Below are 12971 nucleotides of genomic sequence, written 5' to 3' on the forward strand. Positions count from 1 at the left end.
ACCACTGTGCCAGGCTAAATTTTTATGTTTTTAGTTGTTTTGGCAAATTTCTTTCTATTGATAGTATAGACAGGGTCTCACTCTTGCTCAGACTGGACACTGAAAATATTTTGAAGGTTAAATTCTTGCTAAGAATTCAATAATGTATATATTTCAGTGCCTAAGCTTGTAACATAAAACTTAGACACTGGATTACTTATATCAAAGAGGAAATAATATCAGTTAAGTCAAATGTTCTTTTTGGGTAGAAATATAATGTTTATTCTATTTACTTTTATATTTATTTGGAGTTATTTTCTCTTTTAAGCTGTAAACCACTGTTAACATTCTCAAATATTAAATGATTATTTTTCTTACCTTCATTCATTTGTACTCTGATACTGTTCATAAAAAAGACAACAGGTAGAAAAATGAGATTTTAATCTTTTGGATGTCACTGTGCTTGTTGGAAAACACTTAAGTACAACTTCCCAACTTCGCATGAGCGCAGAGTTTACAAATAAGATGGATTGTGCATCTTATTAAACATCGGAAAGTTGAGGTAGAGAAGACAAAAATTTATACTTTGAGCATGTTCATAATTTTTACAATTATAGATATACATGAAAATCAAGTAAAAGTACATTAAGTGTTTGTCTGAGATAGCATATTTTCATACATAACATTAAAATTTTACTATGCCTTAAAAATCATATATTTCCAAAAGTTTCTAAAATTACTTTAGGTCTGTCTAAATATGAAACAGATATTGGAAAAAAGTTACTACTTGCAAATGTTAAACATTTTAAAATCAAATTATGTTTTTATTTATTATAGATTAAGAACTGTTATTGTTTTAGGATTTAATAAAGAGAAGCTTTATCATTAAAACACAATATTGTGCATGGATCTGCTTACTCTTTGAACCATGACTTAAGGTATGAACTTTAGGAAACGATGAGAGCGAATAAAATATATAAAAGTCTAAATGCCTCTGCTGCTTAGAGTAATCAACTGATTAAAACATTGATTTTACAAAATGGATTTGAAAACATTAAACAAAATGTTGATTATGATGAGCTCAATTATTTTAACTTTTCCTAAAATAATGTCTCCATATCAGACAAAAGTAACAGGCAACAGAAATGCAGAGATTTAGAAATAAAGGTGATCATTCCCCACAAAAGCCAAATTTAAAAACAATAAAATATAATAATGGCATAAGACAGAATGTCTTAGAACAAGTAGAGGTTCCAATGACATGGGTTAAACATCAGCCTTTTACTCTAGGAGGGTAGCATCTTTCATTCTGTGGCAAACAGGTTCACAAGTTACATAGCTATTACAGGTAATGCAATTCATGCATACTGCATAACTGAACATACATAGCATGAAAATTCAAACTTTCTAAACTCTGTAGCCCCTGACAAACTAAAGAAAATGCATGGAGAGTTATAAGCTGTGCAGAGAAATGTGAAATGTGGAGGCATGTTCACTGCTACATTATGAAATAATTGAGTCTCTGCAAAAGGTTTTGGTAATTTTAAGTACATAAATATTATTTATCACTGCTAATTCTTTATGAAATTAGTAAAAAAAATGTAAAAGAAATTATGAGGCCAGAAATTAAGTTAAGACACATATTTGTTAGAGCTAGACCCCAAATCTACCTCTCAAGTAAAGACAAAGGGGTAGTTAAGTTAAAGCAGGAAGCACTCTAGGTTTTATGATGAAAAAGATTCATAACACTAAATATCAACTCATTGCTTAGGAGTATAACTAATTCTGGTATTAAAACTAGATAGAATTTCTCTCTCATGTATCTCATGTTAGAGAGGTAGAAACCTATTATATAATTCAATAATAATATAATTCAGTAATCTTTTAGGTAAGCAATTTGTTTCCTTAAATTGGTTGGCTTCTCCTGTTTTGGATTTTAAAAACCTTCAAATACTCTGAGTAGATATAGGCTTGTGGAATCACAATGTTAACAGTATTTTCTCATTCATGACATTGATTTATTATATAATGTTTCACAAAAATGTTCTTACTCATGGCAGCTGAATTGGTTGCTTCTATCCAAGAAAGGAAAGAATCAAAGGCCCTTTTATCTTAGGTAAATAATATGCTTTTTTCTAGCCATTCTAAAGAAAGATGGGAGTTTATAAACAAGTGTGTAAATAAGTCAGATGATGATAATGTGTGGATTAGTAATTGAAGCATTACATGCCTATAGCAAAGACAAATATAGTAGGCTCTTGGCTCTCATAGATTTAAGGTTTGCATTTTTAACTATTTTGGAGGATTTTCATGAAGAAATGTGAAATAATGAGGCATGTCCACTGAAACATTATAAAAATGATTAACAAATATCAACCAACAGTAATTTGGCCTAAAGTAAGTTACGAGGAATGGGCATACTAGTTTAAAAAAAAATCTATGTAATGTGAACAATTATTCTGTAGTAAGAATAAATACTATAACTATAGTTCAAATATTGTCACTCTTATTGAAGCAAGAATATTAGAAAAATTCAGAGAGAAACCTCTATCAAAAGTTAAGAACTTCCTTGAATTCTGATCTACATATACAAGCATAGGATTTGGAAACAGAGCACATGAATTTGGGTACTTATTCCATTATTTATTAACCTTGTGATTCTAGGCATCTCACTTGAATTTTCTGAGTCTCCATTTTGGTATACATAAAATGAGAATATAATATTCAGTAGACAAACTTATTTTGATGTTCAAATGAGCAAATATTTGGGGAATAAAAGCTATATTAACTTTATCAATGTGAAAAATGATTTTCTTCAAGAAGGACACAAAAATGTCACTCCAAAAAAAAAAAAATATTCAAAGCCAGAGACTCTGAGACCTGGAAGATAATTAGAGATCAACTGGTCCTGAGGTTTCTACCTTGTGTCCTTCAGTCTACAGGTCTTGGCAGTGTCTAAGAGTCAACTGCAGGGGCAAAGAGAAAGTAGACTAGAGAGTGCCCTTAGTCTTTCTTGCACCAGAGTCACTTCTCTTTTACTGGTATTAGATATTGGGGTCTTTTAGAAGATACTGTTGGAACAAATTCCTCAGCTGTGGCTAAAAATGATCATGACTAAACCCTTTCAACAAATCCAATTCCCACCCTGCAACACCTGAGAAACCTGAGGCCAAGAAGGATGGAGGGACCTGCCCAAGGTGCTACTGCTGGTAGATGGCAAAGCCAGGGTTTGAACAATTTCTTCTAAGTACTAGTCTAATGGGATCGGCACCCTTTTCACCACACAAATGAATCTCCTCAAAGGTTACAATCTGTTAAATTTGGAGTGAGAGCTTTAGCACTTTTGGTGCCTCTGCATTCTAACTGCTTCTGAACTCCATTTTAGTATAGGGTGACTATTTGAATTAACATCTAAGGCTAAATCTTTAGCTCCTAGATCACTGATGGACATTGCCATGGCAATTACAGCCTTTCTGGCTGGATGCTGAAATCCTTTATTTTTAAAGGTTTTCACTGTCAGTTTGGCAGAGAACACTCAAGATAACCTATTTGATACCAACAAAGTAGTATAAAATGTTCTAAAATCTGATCATGCTTTATAATATTTTACAGAGTCAATCTAGAAAATCTTATTTAGGAGCATCAAGAAAATTCTCAAGGCACTTGGATCATTTTTTAATTTTTAGGATGTGAGGCTCTATAACTCTCTTGGAGGAATTGGAATCCTTAAATTTGCTCATTCTGTAGTTGTCCTAGAAGTCTCTAATCGGCTTCACTGAAGACATATGATCAACTCATGCTTCTAAACATTTGCCAAGAAAAAGACCTAGAGTAAAATAAAAACTTAGATGTTAGTATATTAAAATCTACATGTATATAAAATAAAGCAGCTTACTTTTAGTCATATAGAGTTTTAGAAGCTAAGAACTTTATCAGAAATCAAGCACAATTAACAATTAAACTTATAAACATTTATTTTGACATGTAAGCATTTACTTATTTAAATAGTTACCAATTTAAATGTATGTACTTAAATGTTCACAGATATTTTGAAAAGAAGTGGTAACTTAAAGTTGTAAGCTCTGCCACATTGTATTTTAGCTGAAATTCCAATATAGTATGAGAAACAACTCACTGAATACATAATAGGAACACCCCAAAAGACACACACTGATTTATTGTCTTATAGCATTAAGCCATCTTGTGTAGCTATAATTTTGAGTCCATAAATCTTAAAATATTCTTTTTTACTGGACCTTCAAAATGTGATGTATTTTCAGTTGGTAAAGTCTGGAGATCAGCAAAGCAGCAATAGCCAGTAGCGAGGCTGGAACATATGCTTAGTAATGACAGTGGGCAACTGAAGAGTTCTAAAATAGTCATTTGCACAATCTCCTTCAAATGTATTTTTCTTAATTCTCTTTCCACTCATATCAAATATGTTCCCTCATCTCTTCTATGTATATAAAGAATATTTCACTACTATAACTTGAAGTTAATTTCAACTTCAATTAAACAAGTCCATTTCTGAATATAGAAAATTCAAGATTATAATGTACTGTATATTTCATAATAGAGTACATTTCAATGTCTTGCCAGAAAAAAATAAGATGAATATATTAATTATCTTGATTTAATTTCTCCACATTGTATACATATATTGAAACATCACTTTATACCCCATAAATGTAAACAATTATGATTTAATTTAAAACATTATTAATTTAAAAAATAAGGTTACCTAGTACTAAATCTTTATGAGTAGTTTCTGTATAGAAAGAGAACTGAAACTACACCTGGAGGGAAAGAAGTTATAATTCCTCTACATGTGAAAGAAGTCAAATAATTCAGTATTCACAAATATGTTTCTCATTCTAAGCCAAGAAATGAATATATAAGGCATGTTGCTAAAAATATGACATTTGTTAGAGAGTACTATTTTTCACTATGGAATGACTAACATAAGAAAATACCACCTACTTAGACTCATCAGAAAGCCTCCTACACTGCAGCAAGCTTGACTTTCCTGAGCTGAGTGTCTTATTGATGAAAGCAAAAAAAATTTTTAGAATTTTTCTAAACACCAACTCTCTTACTTGATTGAAATTATAGACGAATGTACTATGAGATCGGTTTAACACCTCAGCATTTTTTAATCAACCATTTGTTTAAACTCCTATGTAATTTTTGGATTATAATTTCTCACTCATATAATACTTTCTTAATGACCTAATTATAATTTCAAGAAAGGTTTTTCCTTGCCTATGTAGGGCAAGATTCGAGTTCTTGGTAGATGAAATTTTGTTTAAATTAAAGAGATTAAGCAACAGTGACTGGACTATATTTAATTACCTCCAACAAGTAAAATTATACTTACTGAAAAGTTGCTTTTTATCAAGATTAACCATGACTTTATAGTTTATAATTTTTGCACTTTATATGATAATTAAGAAAATAGTCCAGAAACAAATTGTTCATGCTCTGCAAATAGTAGAAAAATTCCATTTTAAATTCTAGCCAGTCATCCCATTAAAGGAACAATCCTGATAAGTAAAATCTGAGCTCTAATATGACTGCAAAAATTATATTATACTCTTGATGTGTTTAATATTTTTGATCCCAAAGCAAATAACATTATCCACATGTATATTCTGAGTATCTGAAAGCATAATTTCTTAATTGCCAAATTAATGCAGGTGAATTAGAATTCATATTTCAAAAGCTAGTAAAAGATTCACCAAAGTCATATAGTTAGTCATAACCACTTCTTCAGCCTCAATGTCTCTTATAAATAAACCCTACATAAAGCAAATTTAAGTGTCAGCTCTAAAAATTAGTAGCAGTCTCTCTTCTAGTGTGTAAGATCAGTTGTTTAAAAGAGGGCAACTAGAGAGCTATAATAAAAACTAAAGGTATTATTTAAATATCAACTACTAAAAGGCAGACAGTACTCTATAACTCAGAGATATTCCAGGATAGAGGGTGGTTTTTCTAATATCAATATTCATTAACACCCACATTTCCAAAGCAGCAACCAATACTTTTGGTTGTTTGATGTTTCTTCTTTAAAACAAACACCAGGGCAAAATCCAGAATAAAGTTTATACATTCATTGGAGAGAGAAAGAGAGATCAAAGGGAAAAGAACAAATTCTTTGGATGAGAACTCTCTCTCCCTTTTCAACACTGATCTGTTTCATCAGGAGCTTATGTGCAGAATAGAGGATGAAACATGCTTGCCTTCATTAGCAAGTTTTACACACATAATATTTTAGTTTTCCACCAATAAATTCTTTAATATGCATAACATGTTTATTTTTATGATAATGACAGTAATGTCTTAACAACTATTGTAGTGTATCTTTAGTTTAAAAATTTGCAAAAGACAACACTATTTATACCGTACAATACATAAAAATCAATGTTCACACACTCAGCACAACAAAAAAAATTGTTAAAATTTCATAAAGAGAAAACAGTTTATCCCAAACAAAGATAAAAATTAGTAGAATCTTCTTTTCTTAAAAACCTGAGGCAAGTAGCTTCTCCTAATAATGACACTGATCATTTAAAAGTAAGCTAAACTATATTCTTATACTATTATGTACATTTATTTATCAAACCCCAGTAAACATTTTTATATATTTAAAGCATCATAAAAACTTAAGTTTTATGTGAATATGCCTTAATGCAAGTATTATTAGACCATAAGAAGAAAAATCAAAACACAAAAGTAATGCCAAAAATATTAATAAGTATCCCAACTTTTTTCTCCCCTCTCTCCATGGATCACCCTGGGAGGCCCTTCAACAAGGAGCCCCCAGAGAATTACTTGAACTAGAATTGTCTAGAAAACCCAAGCCAATGGATTCTGCTGATAAGAAGAAATTCAGACAAATTATTCCACATGCAGTACATCCATCTCTACAACGGGTGTATATTTCAGAGTGCAAGTATTCCAAAGCCTCAGTATTCCAGAGGTGTAGTCAAAACTGACAACACAAATTTATTTCCCTAACTGGAGGATCTCAAACATTTTCTAATAAGGCTTGACTATATTTCCTCTCTTGCCAGTTTTGACTTTCAACGCTTGCCCCTGACATAATTTCTCAACAACCTCAACAGATCTTTTCGTTTAACATTCCTTCATTTCTTCCCAGTCATTGCCAACACAATCCCTCAAGCCCAAGTTCTCTACCCTTCACTGCCAGTCCACAAAGTCCATCATACTCTGGCCATGAGAATCTCTGAATTAATATGCAGTAGTATTGAGATTAAGCTGAGATCTTCTACTAACACTAGACAAAAATTTCCACAGTGGGTTGTTGGCTCTTCTGCTAATTTAAACAATTTATTGGCACTGGTGTTCAGAAGGGGATAAGATAGTAGGAAACTAAAGGGATATCATATTCACCTAAAATATTCACCCTGAATCATTTTTCCTTCCATTTCTCATAAGAAAAAGCTTTCCTCTGTGCCAGCCTCTATAGTTAATAGGAAAATAACCTGAATACTCCACCTCTGAATAAAAAACATCACAATCATTGTTTTTATGCTCTCCTTTGTATCTCAAGTACAACCCACCCCCCTCTCCCAAGATACTGTGATGCTTGGGAAAAGGCAGCAAAGGATCTTTTCAAACACGAAGGCAATGTGTCCTACAGCCGTATAGCACACAGATAATAGGAGACTTCTAGTTCAGGCCACAGTCTATTGACAGTGACCTTGGCCAAAACACAGAAACTTGTTCGCCAACTTTAACTGGAGCATCAAATCTGCCTCCTCTCTACTTCCCTTCCTTCAAGGAACCCAGAGTCTCAGATGGAAGTGGTGTCTTCTGACTGTCCCCCCCAATTGCAGTCCACCCCAGTCAGTGGTAGGGCGGTTCCAGCAGGCGCCACTGTCCTCTGTCCCTCCTTGTTTCCTCTTTGATGCAGTTTGGAGCGCCAGGAGAACTGGGTTCCTTGGCTGGGCATGCCCGGAGGCCAGGGCACAGGGCGGGCTACAGACAGAGGCTCTGTCACTGGCTCTACAGGGGATTTCCCAGCCCGCTTAGCTAGTAGGGCAAACCCATTTCCTTGACGTTTCAAAGCAAACTTCTAGTCTACTACTAGTGGGTGGGGGGGGGTATCTAAAAGCCATCACCTGAGCAAAGAGTCCATCTCAATGTCTAGCACAAATACTCTTTGAAGCAAACGAGTAGAATGTATAAAACGCAGGGTAAAAAAGAGTGGAGAATTTTTTTAAAAAGGGGGTTTCCCAGTGTCGCCCCCTTTCCCGCTTTTTTTGTTTACAGTGAGCGGGACATTTAAATTATTTTGTGGTTTGTTGATTTAAGGTTGTTTTTAGTTTTTTTTTTAAACAGGCACTGCAGGCAGCGGTGCCCACAGGCAGAGGGGCAAAGGTGTTCCTATTAGGCAGCCCCTAGAGGCTGAGATGGGGGACCCCAGAGGGAGAGGGCTTCGTTAGGGGACCTGCGGGGGCGGAAGGGGAGGGGGTCTCTGTGTGGGTGGCGGACCAGGTGCCGCCCCCCCCACACCGCCCAGCCCTTCTGCCTCCCGCCTCTCCGCTCCCCTCCCCTCCTTCTCCAGACCCGCTACCAAGCCGGGAGCTGGGGCGGCACGTCTGTGGCGCTGGCTGAGCCCCGCCAGAGGGGGATCCCCTCCAGTCCCCGCACTTACGGCCGCACCCCTGGCGGGACACCAGTTCGCGTCCCGGGCAATGCAACTGGGGGGAGGGGGGTGCACCCAGGTCCGTGAGCGTGGGAGGAAACGGGTTTCACGAAGTTCTGGGATAAAAACGAGCCGTCGCTGCAGATGCCTCTGTCACGCGAATCTGCGAACAGAAATGCTCTGTCCCCTCACTGGACAGGGACAGAAGCGGGTTCGGAGCAGGAGAGAGGCAAAGTGGCCGGGCAGCTAGGACAACTTTGCTGGGGAAGCAGGCGACAGCGGACAGAGACCTTGCCCCCGCCGCCGCTTCCCCGGGCGCCGGGTCTGTGCCCTGGAGCTGCTGTCACTGGCGAGGAGGACAGGGCGGCTGTTGTCAGGCGGAACAAGCAAGGAGGGAGCGCACCCCGAGGGTGCCGGGCGGGCTCCAGAAAGCCGCCCTCCACGTCCCCGGCCCTAGGAGGGGCGCTGCGCCCGGGTGCACTGGCCCCCAATGCCCACTCGCCGTCCCACGGAGCCACCAACTCCTCCATCTGCGTGGGGAAGAGGCGGCGAGGCGCAGAGGGGAGAGCGGGAGAGCTCGGGAAAGGGGGGAACGGCGCCTGCCGGGTGAGCATCACGTACCTTGAGCTCCTCGATGTCCAGGTTTGTTGATCTGTCCATGGAGCGAAACTAGAGGAAGTGGAGAGGAACCGGACAAGTTGGACCCAAAAACAATCTAGTCTTTTAGTTTCCAGCTTAAACTCAGCTTTATCCTCCTCCAAGCCCTGGCAGCTTCTCTCAGTCTCATTCTCCGTGGTCACGCCGCCTCCACCGGTTAAAAATAATAAAAATAAATAAATAATGATAATTCACTTTTGTTTTACTTCCTCAAAGATTTAGTGACAGGTGATCTTTACTGCGGTGCAACACAGTTCAGTCGAATCAACGAATCAAGCAGGAGGTTAAGAAAAAAAAAAACAATCCACTGTATTTAAGATTATTTCTTCTTCTGCAATAAGCTTTAGAAACCAGCGATTTGCTGCATCCCGAGAAAAAAAGCTGCTTCCCTGGACAGCATCATGCGGCAAATTTCAAGCAAATGTGTTCAAACTGAAGAGAAGAGTATATGATAAAAGCCTTGCTCCGCCAGGCTTACTCTGGTGGCTAATTTAGCACCAGTTCCAGGCATTAGCAATGATCAATATTCCTGGCAAGATAACAGAATCCCCGAAGTCCTGCATAGACTTAAAAAAAAAAAATATCTTGCAGCTGAGAGGTATTCTCTCATTGGGGAAAAGAAGATAATAAAGTCTGAAGGGAACGTTCTCCTTGGAAGGTTATGCTAAAAGAGTTGAGAGAATAGGAGGTGGATCCTACAGACAGAAAGGAGGGAGAGAGAGGAGAGGGAGAGAAAAATTTTCCTCCTGCTTTGCTGTTTTACTAGCCTTCACCACCAGGTGACTGACTTCATTTCTCTCTTCTCACAGCCAGCACTAAGGGGATTTCTCTCATCTGTCAAAAAGCAACATTTCCTCTCCAAATACCATCGCTGGGTCTTAAAGACTGCCCTCTGTCCGGAATCTACTAGGTGACAAGCATTTTAATTCATTTCACACGTTGCTTCATCTTGTTCCTATGGCGCTGGGAGGAATATGCTTACGTGTATCATTCTCATCTATTCAGATTATATTCACTTTAGATCTCTACTGCGATTAGTGTCAGGTTTCTTTTTTTTTTTTTAACTTAAACCAGATTTTTAAATAAAGTGACAAATAGGCATATTAAAGGAAATATCCTGCAATGATGCTTATGATAAAGCAACTTTTTATTGGAAAATTATTCTATAAATAGACTCTGACAGGTCCATGGATTGAACCTGTAGGTAGTAGATTTGGGAAAAGGATTCATTTTCTTCATTTAAATTTCTTAGTGTAAAAGCTTGACTTTTGAAGGGATGGAAAAAAATTCATCTCATTTTTATTATGGCACGTAAACTATTATTAAGATTTAAATGTGCACAATCTAGCCTCCTGGCCTCCCTTCCTAACTTCCTCTTTGTCCTTCTCTCTTGCTGAGCTCCAGCCACCAGGTCTAGTGGTCCACTGGCCATTTCTTCTGCCACTGTCCCTTTAACTTGCCAGGCAATTAGGACAGCTTTCTCTCCCTCTCACTCATGGCATGTTTAAGATTCATGCTATGGACTAAAGTCACTCATCAGCGATGATTTTCATCAGGTGAATCCACTAGCTATTCTCCTATCCTCTCGTCACAGCGGTAACCTCAATTTACCATTATTTAATGTATGCATTTATTATGTTTCCTTATATAACTCCTCTAGTAGACTGTATGCTCTTGAGGGCATGTTCCTTACCTTTCTTGTTCACTAATACATCCTGAGAGCCTACCAGATAATATGCACATAAATGTGCATGGAACAGATAAATGTGTGGAAAGAAATCTTTACAGCTAGTACTCTAATATCTAAAAACCCCCATGGCTCCATCCTCCCCTCACCCCCACCAACATGCACATCCCAGTTCTTCCCCTCTGAGTTTGCAGCTAAGCCTGCAGGGTTCTGTTATATCATCAAGTATGCTGACTTTAGTTTAAGCCTATTGTATTCCACACACTTATCAAAGTTATCTTTCTTTCAGGCTTTGACTTGTGACTACAACTTTTGAGATTAACATCAAGTAGCCAACAGTCCATAATAATTAGGACTGAACATCAAATCCTCATAATAAATTTTACATGTTCATTTTACATAATTATTTTACATAATATATGATGGAGTAAATGAACTTATATAAAACTCTAAGAAAGTGCTTTTCTAGAATGTATCAACAATTCAACATGAATAAATACAATTACATATTTTTTAAATTCAAGGCTTTCCGTATGTTAAATTCCCTGTCAACTTGTCATTGCCTAACTTTAGAAAATTAAATAAGCAAATTTATTTTCAACATATTAGCTATTTATAAGTTTTGAATTTGCAATTTAAAAACGTAGTTCAAGGAAGATATCTGTAAAAATAAGCATTAATGTTTAAATATTATTCAGAAAGGGAAAACTCCAGATAATTTCTTAATATGGTATCAAATTATAGTTGAAAGAAAAAGGGATGTTGTACTTAATAAAGTTAACTAAACTTACCCATATTTTTAAATGTTATAGTTACATATATGTATACATGTAAATATAAAATTACTTTAATTCATCCTTAGTGAATTTAAAAATACTAAATTACATGTAAAATTGAGTGAATAGACTGGCATTGGATGAGTTACAGAAGCTATTTGTAATTTCCAAATTAGTTACATATTTGGGTCAAATTAAATGTGTATAAAAGAAGAGATTTTCAAGTCTTTTACTATTTCATGAATTCCCTTGCAAATTAATTAGGCTACATATTCCTAAAATAAAATTAGAATTGATAAAAAAAATATGGTTCTTAAAACATATTTATATTACCCTCCAAGGCAATCAGGACTCAGTTCTACTTCATCTGATATGTGACTAAGGTGAGATAACTGCCAGAAAACTGAATAATTTTAAAGACTTTTGAAATAGAGCAACGGAAGTATGAGGGAAGTGAGTTGAAGAAAATATTTTCTTGATGTCCTGAATCACAACTTCAAGACAAAGGCATGTCTCCCATGGCTGTGGAGGAAATCATGCTGACACATAGCAGGGCATGAGAAAGGGGCAAGATTCAATTTTAGCAAAAATGTACAATTCACAGGCAAACTGCAAAGAGCAATTATAACACCCAAGCAAGGGGAAGGCATTGTGGAAACACCTGCAGGTCATGAGATGTTACATTTCGGGATCATTCACCCATAGATACATTCATCAATGTCTCCTTCGACCATAAGGCATTAAAGCAAATGTACTCCTGACATTATGAGCTTCTTTATTTTAACTGATGTACAGACATGGGGAACTTGTAAATAGATATTCCATTTTCCAGTAGACCATATAATTTTTATTAATCATCTATGGTTTAAAAGCACTTAAAGAGTTTTAAATTTTCCAGGACTTTCTACTCCCGTTGTTCAACTCTCTTGCCAAAATTGCAATTTTATGCATTTATGTGGCTTTTCATAGTGCACTACATCACAAGATCATATTTTATTTCTATTTCCTGAAATTATTAAAGGGAGAAGTAATGGATCATAATTCATTAAAATAAATAACTTATTGACATAGCTGCCGCTAGTTTAGTTCTAGTGATTAGCATTTGTATTCATATGATCCAAACACTTGCAACAAAGATTATTTCTTAAAAATATTATTTTATTCCATGAAGTTTTTAAAATTATGTACTAGAAAAGGCTAA

At 36.2% G+C, this 12971-nt stretch overlaps 1 protein-coding gene across 1 annotated transcript in view; it reads right to left on the bottom strand.

The window, feature by feature from the left end:
* Window positions 1-10205, bottom strand: part of SGCZ (sarcoglycan zeta) — an 832117-nt gene extending 821912 nt beyond the window's left edge. Inside the window, exon 1 of the mRNA XM_020282783.2 lies at window positions 9272-10205. The gene's annotated coding sequence lies outside the window, so the exon portion shown is untranslated. The remainder of the gene's footprint in view (window positions 1-9271) is intronic.
* Window positions 10206-12971: the final 2766 nt, after the last annotated feature.

This window comes from Microcebus murinus, chromosome 24 (assembly GCF_040939455.1).
Source record: "Microcebus murinus isolate Inina chromosome 24, M.murinus_Inina_mat1.0, whole genome shotgun sequence".
NCBI lineage: Eukaryota > Metazoa > Chordata > Mammalia > Primates > Cheirogaleidae > Microcebus > Microcebus murinus.